Here is an 8,787-nt window from a genome sequence, read left to right as displayed (position 1 = left end):
AATATGTTAACCTTAGTAACCCCAATCTCACTAACAATTGCTGGCTGTGCCTGCCTGCTTGCCCCCCCATTTTATATGGGAATTCCTATTATCACTAAGGTGACAGATATCAATCACTCAAGTAAAGATGACCCTTATTGCTGGTGGAATGAAGATACTAGTCCCCTACTCATCTTGGCTGATGTCCAAGGTGAACCTGGTACTTGCATTTATTCTGCCTCTTATCCTCTCCCCACCTCTCCCTATTCGTCCCTTTGCAAGCCCCAGTTCTCAGAGCAGATACAGAACAGCTCTTACCGGTGAACCGACATTTAAGAGCACCTAATGGAACTTGGTTTGCTTGTACTTCAGGGATTACGCACTGTGCCATGTTCTCATTGTTCTCCCCTCACCCAAAACCAGAATTATGTATCTTTGTGCACATTCTACCACAGGTTTATTGGCACTCGGGAGAAAATGGCCAAAGCCACGTTCTACCCAGAGGTGACTTGGGCCATCTTTTTAGGGCAAAAAGAAACCCCATACTCCTCCCTATCCTTTTGGGTGCTAGTACAGCTGGATCTATCGGACTGAGCTTGACCGGTCTTGTACTGGGAGAATAAAACTACCAACAATTGAAAAACATATTAAATCAGGACCTGACCCAGCCTGGGAGATACTACAGAAAAATTGAAAGATTCTTTAAGCTCACTAGCTGAAATGGTTTTGCAGAACAGATGAGGACTAGATCTCCTCTTCCTTAAGGAAGGGGCCTTTGCCTAGCTCTAGGTGAAACTTGCTGCCTGTACGCAAGTCATCCAGGCGTTATTAGGCAAAATCTAGCAACATTAAAAAAAGAGATTACAAGAAAGAGAACAAGCTGGTCTCACTAGTCAGAATTGGTTTGAACAATGGTTCTCATTCTCATCCTGGCTGGCCACCCTCTTGACTGCGGCAGCAGGCCCCTTACTAATATTCCTCCTACTAGTAACTATTTGAACCTTGTATAATCAACAAATTAGTCTCATATGTTCAAGGAAAAATGCAATCTACTAAATTGATGATTTTCAGAAACCAAGGATATGAATCGATACCTAGGGAATATAATCGAGAGTCAAGGATTTGACTCCATGCAACAAAATCAGTGGGGAATGTTATAACTTGTAATTTTCCACAGATTATTCCATGCCAAGTTCCTGTTCTGTATGTGCTGCCCACCCCTTTTTTTCCTGTTCCTTCTTAGCTGGGCTCATGAAGATAAGTTAACCACCAGCCTTGTACCTCCCCCACCCTTTTTATCATAGAAACATTCTGCACCTAGCCTTCAGCCCAACACAGCACAACACCCCATTTTCTGAGATCCCTGTGCTCCAGATGTCCCTTGTAAAACTCCCCAGACTCCCACCCTGTTTTGTGAACCTTCACCCAGTTTTGTGGTTTTGGCCAATAAAAGCTGTGCCGCCCCCCCCCCCCACTATCTCGGTGCGCAGAGATTGTCAGTCTCCACTGCTCCCTGCATTGCAGGATACCAGCTAAAATAAAGCGCTTCTTTTTCTTTAAAGACATCTTGCCTCAGTTTGAATAACATCTGGCGTCTCGTTTTTGGGGTATAACATTCACAAGACAATAAATTCTGGGAGAGGGCTAGGATCAAGGCCTTTGTCCACATGTCCTCATGGGTATTGGACCTAGGACTCCTTGGCTACCTTTAACTTGGAATGTGTCTTGGTGTCTTTACTCTTCCTGTGGGTTGTATTGGACATGGGAGATTAAAATTAACTTGCTGGGGTTCCAATAATGTCTCAATGGGATTACAAATATAACTTTTTGGATTGAGAGGAAGACTGGCAAAGGGACTACAACTTGAATGACAATACTCAATACTTGGGTTTTTAATATAAGATCATGGCTGCATTTTCCCTTTGGGATTGTGGAAGTTTAGGAGCATTTGTTTGTCTGTTTTTTGCTTTTTGAGACAGTCTTGTCAGGTGGTCCAGGCTAGTCTCAAACTGATTATGTAGCTCAGACTGGCCTTGAACTCACAGCAATCCTCCAGCCTCAGCCTTGCAAGTGCTGGGAATACAGGTGCTGCCACCACGCCTGGAGAGAAGTTTTTGGCTTTCTCATCACTGTTATGGTCCTCACATTGGGATATGAGGTAGATGTCGCAGGTTATTCATTAGTTTCTTTTTTAAAAAGTTTTTTTTAAGTTTTGCTTTTTATTATAAACAGAATAATAACAGTGTTAGTATGGTTTAATTGTATTATGTGTATCAATGAAAAGCCAATTCACTTGTGGAATAATTTCAAAGGAATATAATCTGTAGCAGAGACTTATGTGCAAGAAGGCCTGCAGAGATTCCTAGCTCAGAAATGACTAGGTAGTCTACTGTCATCCCGTCTAGACTTCTGGTCCCAAGTCGATCATCCTGATAATAGAACATCCTAGAAAAGGTTATGGAACAGGTTACAAAATTGTTTGGGGCTGTGAAGTTAGAGAGGTTGTGTTTATACGGGGTTACTCTTGTCTTTTATCTTAGAGTGGTTCTGTCTTTCTCGTCCTAGTTTATACTAATTGTACCTTGAAATTTCCCTGTTTTAGACTAGTGATGAGTTGCAGATGATAAACTGGAAATCTGTTGTCTGTGCTCCAACACAGGCGCTCCTATAATTTGTACCATTTTTTGCAGTCATAGCACCTTTCTATTTGCAATAATTTGAAACTGATTTCTGCTTACCAACCAGGCTGAAATGTAAAGATTATATCTAGTCTATGAGTAGATAGTGTGGGTTGGCTCAAGGCTTGCAAGAGAAGTGCTGAATCAGCTAAAAGTATGAATGAGAAGGATGTTTTAAATGAACAAATACCTCTGACAAACAGGTGATATTTAGATGAACATAGGTGAGCAGAAGCATGAAAAGTGTGGGTGATCACGAACTGATTCTATATGCTGAGGCCTGTCTCATGTTTGTAGGTGTAAAGCTAATAAAAGTAAAGCCTTTAGGAGTTACTTTATCTCTTTAGGATATTACTGGTGCACTGCAACACATTTGCTTTGTTCATCTACAATGCAGTATAAAATATCTACAGTGCAATATAAAATACCTACAAGGCAATATGAAATATCAAGGGGCAATAAGCCACTTGTGTTGCTTGGTTTTCTGATAATTCTGTATTCTTTTAAAGATAGGTAGCTGTTGCACAAGAAGTTATAAGGGGTAAAGGATGCTGAGGATCCCCCAGGACTGTGTTCATCCTCTAGCTCATGTTCTGGTAAAGAGTACTAGTTGGTATGTAGTACATTATGGGCCAGGTACTGAAGGGCATGTTCATGCCTCACTGTTCCAGCTGTGCCCCACAGTTCCTGCAGGTTTTGGGTATCATGGGAGCTGTCATCATGCCATCAAACATGTACCTACATTCTGCCTTAGTCAAGGTGAGTAAGCCCTTATCCAGTGGCCCCTTGGAGAGCTCATGACATCTTTTTTCCCTTAGTTGCCAGGAGCACCAACTTAGTTTACCAATGCTGGAACCCTCAGGGAACAAGATATTCCCAAGTTTGCTTGCTCTATGTTTTTATCACTAAACTGACCAGAAATTACTGACTGGCAGGGAAGATAGGACTAACAATCTTTATAAGGCCCGAAAAAGCACCATGCTTTTGTGTTTAAGCCCTAAAACCTTGCATAGCTTTGTGGAAGTCAGGAGTAAAGGAGCTTAATCAGAAGCCTTGCTTACTTTAAGTCTTACATAGTCATTACTAGGAGATTTCGGAGGCCTTGTAATTGGGGTTATATACTCTAGCAGTAAAATCAGCTTGGTTTGGTAGGTCAGTGGTCCTTCCAGCCACAAAATCTGAGAGTGCTGTGGTCACTGAGTCACTGATCCCTAGGTGGAGAACATGACAGCAGTGCTGTCAGTGAGCATGGCGTTCTTAGTTACTGGGCTAGGATTTAGGTGAGTGTTAGATTGCTTGGGTTTCCTCTAGTCACTTGTTGATCCTCTTAATCTTTCAGCTGACTCCAAATTTCTGAATTGTTACAGGAGAACTTGTTGCAACTGGTCACGAAATGATTGCTGCTGTACTTTTCTCTGGTCTAGACTGATAAAATGTAATGGTAAGCAGGAACTTTGAGAAGCCAATAAATACTTTTTCATTGAATCCTGCACTGTTCTCTTTGTTTCCTTCACAGTTAAAATCTGTGTCACCTCAGTTTTTGCTGAAGCATTTTTTGAGAAAACAGATCAGCAGATGGTAAGCCAGGGTCACAGGTGATAGTAACTGTGAGGGTAAAATGACGGCTGCAGTGGAACAGGAACAATGACTTGGAGCCCGAAGCAGTGGATCTGTCAGCCCAGTGCAGCCACCTCCATGCCTGCGTCCCAGTCAGAGCTGACAGTCTGGGCTCTGACCGAGCTTAGTCTCTGCTGTCTGATCTTTTTTGACTAAGAAGGGGGCCGGCCTCAGATCCAAGATTGCCTCAAGCTGTCATAGAGTAACTGTCATCTGTTTGACTCTTTGTCATCCTCCTCTGTTTCCTGCACGTCAAGTTCCGCCTTCCTGCTTGCCTGTCTTGTCCTCTGAGATAAGGATCAGTTGGGAGAACTTGGCCAATAGAAAACAGAAACTGTGATGGGGACAGATTTCATTTGTCACATCAAATTCTGTGTCCTCCTGATTCCAGTTGCCTCAGTAGCCTTGGTCACCACTTATTTCACAGTGCCAAAGCCTCTGACTCTTGGCTCATCTTTACCTGAGGGCTCCCAATCTGAGTAGCCCCTCATGTTTCAGGTCTTCTTAGGGCTTCACTGCCTGTCATCATAAAAATGCCTCAGTCTTAGGTCATGTACACTCTGAATTGGTAATGAGTTTTGAAGACCTTGGAATACAGAAGATTACGGAGTGTTCCCAGTCTCTGCCACGCCACAGCCTGCACCCAGATTTTCTCTGCCATACCCCTTACAGAGGATTTGTGCTCTGCAGGCAGCTCTTCTTATCTGGTCCTTTCCCCTGAAACAAAAGCTGCTCTGAAATTGCTCTGGGTTCTAGGTGGATGCCTGTAAAAGTAATAGCAGCCTCTATGTCTGCCCCTTTCCTGACGATAACTCAACCCTAGCTGTGGGCATCTGCCAAGGGCAAGCATGGTCAAGCTTGGCATTGTTGCTCCAGAGTCAGTCTTCTTGGCACATTCCCTGGCTTTTTTGTGATTTACATTAGATCTGAGCATATGTACCTTCTTGGAATGTCCCTTGAGGTCCAAATGGCAAACACGCATTGTTTATTACATAGAAGTGATAGAGGATGATTGGAAGACATGATTGTACCTCAGCCATTCCAAAACTCTTGGTGACCCTCTTTGTCCCTGTCTCTGTCTGTCTGTTCTGTCTGTCTGTCTGTCTGTCTGTCTCTCTCTCTCTCTCTCTCTCTCTCTCTCTCTATATATATATATATATATATATATATATATATATTAAGGACTGAACTCAGGGTCTTTGCACCAAGCTGCAGAGCTATAGCCCCTGCCTTTTTAAAATTTTATTTTATTTTTTGTACAGTAGGATCAGGTTTGATGAAAAGTTGTGATACTCTTGCCTCAGCCTTCCAGAGCATGGGGATTATATGGGTGTATGACAGCATCTGTAGTAAAGTGTTCTTTATAAGCATATCTTAGTCCACTTCTCATGGTTTATTTGACTTTCCAAGAGTGCAATAAATATTATACATTTCCCAAATTTATTTGATCTTTCCCTGCACTTCTATTGTTTTCTATATTAATGTGCAAAAGAAAATAAGTTGGAAAATTCACTTTAGACTTCTGCTTCTTTATTATTTCAGGTTGGAACTGAAGGTCTGACTGGTTTGAAGAAGAGAAAGGACTAGGCTGAGGGATGAAGCAACATCCAGCACGGTTGAGACTGACAGCCTCTACACTGAGACTGAGACAGAGCCTAGAGTCTAGATCCAGGACAATACTTGCTGTAGGTGACACTAAGCAAAGGAGAAAGAGAAATGCCTCAGAAAAATTCTATTTTAAGCGTCACCTAAGCCCATCACAAGCCTATCTTTCTTCCTTCCCTTCCAGGGTGTTGTGCTGGGTTGTTACTTTGGGCCTGCCACACTCTACATCTGGGCAGTGGGGATCCTGGCTGCAGGACAGAGCTCCACTATGACAGGAACCTATTCTGGCCAGTTTGTCATGGAGGTAGGTGCACTGTCCAGTAGAGGGAGAGAACATGGCTCTTTGTTGTTTCTCAATCTCGTGCTTCCGAGGTCTCTGCCTGAACCTCTCCAGCCTGTCTTACCTGTTACAGAGATTTGTCCCGATTCTGTTTCCTTCCAGGGATTCCTGAACCTAAGATGGTCCCGATTTGCCCGAGTGATTCTGACTCGCTCTATTGCCATCATTCCCACCCTGCTTGTTGCTATCTTCCAAGATGTAGAGCATCTAACAGGGATGAATGACTTCTTAAATGTTCTCCAGAGCTTGCAGGTGAGTAGGGAGCAAGGGAAAGTCATATGCCACTGAGGCAGGCAGCTTAAGTCCTGCCCTTTGGTACCAAGCCTGGTTGGTGCTGGTGGTAGGGAGAAATTGAGAGGAGGAAAGAGGCACAAGTGGTCTTGGTCTGCAATGAATGTACGTGAAACCCCTGGCACCTGAAAGCCTTTGAGGAATGATAAGTGTGAGCTATACTTGCATACAGAACACAAAATTGCCATTCTTTCCTCCAGCAAGCATTAAAACCACTATTGAATACTGTGCTGGTTCCTGTGGATGTTAAGACAATCAGATCCAATTTGTGCTTCTCTTTTTGTGCTTCTAGGGATTGAGCCCAATTAGTGGAGACCTACAGCCCCTTTTATTTTTAATTTTGAAACAAGGCCTTGTTAGGTTGCCCAGACTGGTGTCAAACTGCAGTCCTTCACCTTAGCCTATTGGGAGGATGACAAGTTCAAACCCATCTGGGCCACTTAACAATAGTCTCTCTCAATACAAAAATAAAAATGGCTGCGGATGTAGTCTATTGCTCAGACTACACTTGCCTAGCACGGATGAGGTGTAGAGTCAGATGATCCCACGGACTCAGTCTTCACTACCACAGAGGGGGCTGGATGGAAGAGAGAGGCAGGTTAGTTTTACAACCTTAGTTGCAAACTAGGAACTGTGCAACAAGCTTTCACGTAATCCTGTCAGGATTATTTTAATTTATTTCCATTTTTAAATTTCTCAGTGGAAGTTAGGGGTGAGGAAGCATAAGGAAAGTAGAAAAATGAATGCACAGACGACAAACTCACCTGTAGGAGGTGGTAACTAATCCCTTTCTGGAGACTCCTCAGAATGAAAGCTTATCAAGGTTTTCTCAGGAGTCCCGAAGTTCATAATCCTCTTGGTAATACCAAGCTTTCCTGGTGGTGTGCACCCTGGGCTTAATCTTCCTCCTCCAACACGGGTAAAATCAAGTTTTTCTGACTTTGCTTCATCCCCAAAGATTACAGCAAGGTCAGGGGCTGTGGCCCTAACCTTTACAAAACCCGGGCCCCCTCGGAAAGCGAGCTAGGCTCCCTCTCCACAGCTCTCCCCTGGGGGCGGGAGGAGCTGGGAGACCAGACGGTGGCGCTCTGGAGTCAGGGGAAGGGCGCCTTCAGCGCCGAGCTGCTGCTCTCCGTCAGCGCGTCAGCCATTGGTACAGGCGGTTCTCCCAGCCCACTCTGCAGCTGCCTGGTGCCCAGAAATTAGCAAATGACCTGAATCACCGCCGTCTTGGGGAGAAGGGTCATGGCAATGACGTTGAAGGACCCCTCGTTTCTCAGGCTTTCCTCCCAGAGCCCTGGTTGATGGATGCGCGGTGTTCATCTGAGGCCCACCGTATTATTCCTGATATCTGACACAGTGTCAAAACCCAGACCGAACTGGTAAGAACAAAGGGAGAGTTCCTCGTAAAGATGCGATAGTAACATTCACCTTTGCCCTGGGTGTGGGCGGGGCGGGTCAGTCATATTTATGGGCTCATATTTAGTAGCTCAGAGGAAAGCCGCTAGTATTCTTTTAAAGGTATCTTTATGGCTTACAGTGACGGAAAGTGTTTTTATCCAGTTAAATGACATTTATGATGCTCCAGTATAATATTTTCAGAGTCAGCAACACTCCCATATCGTTTGATCCTCACAGAGAGAACGTGTACTTCATCTAGTACTCTGGGTGTGATCAGCAGTGTGTACAATTTGAGTCCTCCAGTGCCAGCACATTTCTGTGAAACATCTAGGGATGTACAGTTGTTTGTATATTGTCCTCCTTCCCCTAAATATGACATAAAATAATTGTAGTGCTATAGTATACTGAAAATTAAGGGATGGAAGGAATTCAGTTTGCCTCCTGGGAGGTCCTGCTGGTGGCATCAGGACTTCCAGGAAATATTTAACAGGTAAACTTGATTTGTAATTAAATTTTTCTTTTGTTTTCCAGTATGCTTTTGTTGTTTTGTTTGTTTTTAACCTTGAAAATATTGATAGGGTTTCCACAACTTTGGCACACAAATATTGAAAGGTTAGTCACCATCTGGAATAGCACAATAAGCCCATGCCGTACTTCTCTCCTGAAGGGACAGAGAAATAAATGGATTTAGTCCTCAGAAAAGCTGACTTAGTTGCAGGCAACAAGATACTGATTTAAATTTACCTGCATAGGTAGTTTTGTTATAAGAAAAGACACACTATTTCCATGTTTAAACTTGAGAAAAGAATTCTGCCTTTCTGTACTTTAAATTGAATGTTTGTATCTGTATAATCTTGTTTGATCAGTCAAGTAAGG

General features: G+C 43.4%; 1 long non-coding RNA gene and 1 pseudogene across 3 annotated transcripts in view; both read left to right on the top strand.

The window, feature by feature from the left end:
• The first annotated feature begins 3,377 nt into the window (after nt 1-3,377).
• On the top strand, nt 3,378-6,532 carry LOC111758615 (natural resistance-associated macrophage protein 2-like; annotated as a pseudogene).
• An 869-nt stretch (nt 6,533-7,401) lies between these two features.
• The window catches only part of LOC134477305 (uncharacterized), a 52,366-nt gene continuing 50,980 nt past the window's right edge, over nt 7,402-8,787 (top strand). For all 3 annotated transcript variants that reach the window (XR_010049273.1, XR_010049274.1, XR_010049275.1), the window contains exon 1: nt 7,402-7,892. This is a non-coding gene — a long non-coding RNA (uncharacterized LOC134477305). The remainder of the gene's footprint in view (nt 7,893-8,787) is intronic.

The sequence above is a fragment of the Cavia porcellus genome, unplaced genomic scaffold (genome assembly GCF_034190915.1).
Source record: "Cavia porcellus strain 051 isolate PalLab524CR breed Dunkin Hartley unplaced genomic scaffold, mCavPor4.1 scaffold_8, whole genome shotgun sequence".
NCBI lineage: Eukaryota > Metazoa > Chordata > Mammalia > Rodentia > Caviidae > Cavia > Cavia porcellus.
The sequence above is the reverse complement of the archived record's forward strand: the minus strand, read 5'-3'. Positions and strand labels throughout refer to the sequence as shown.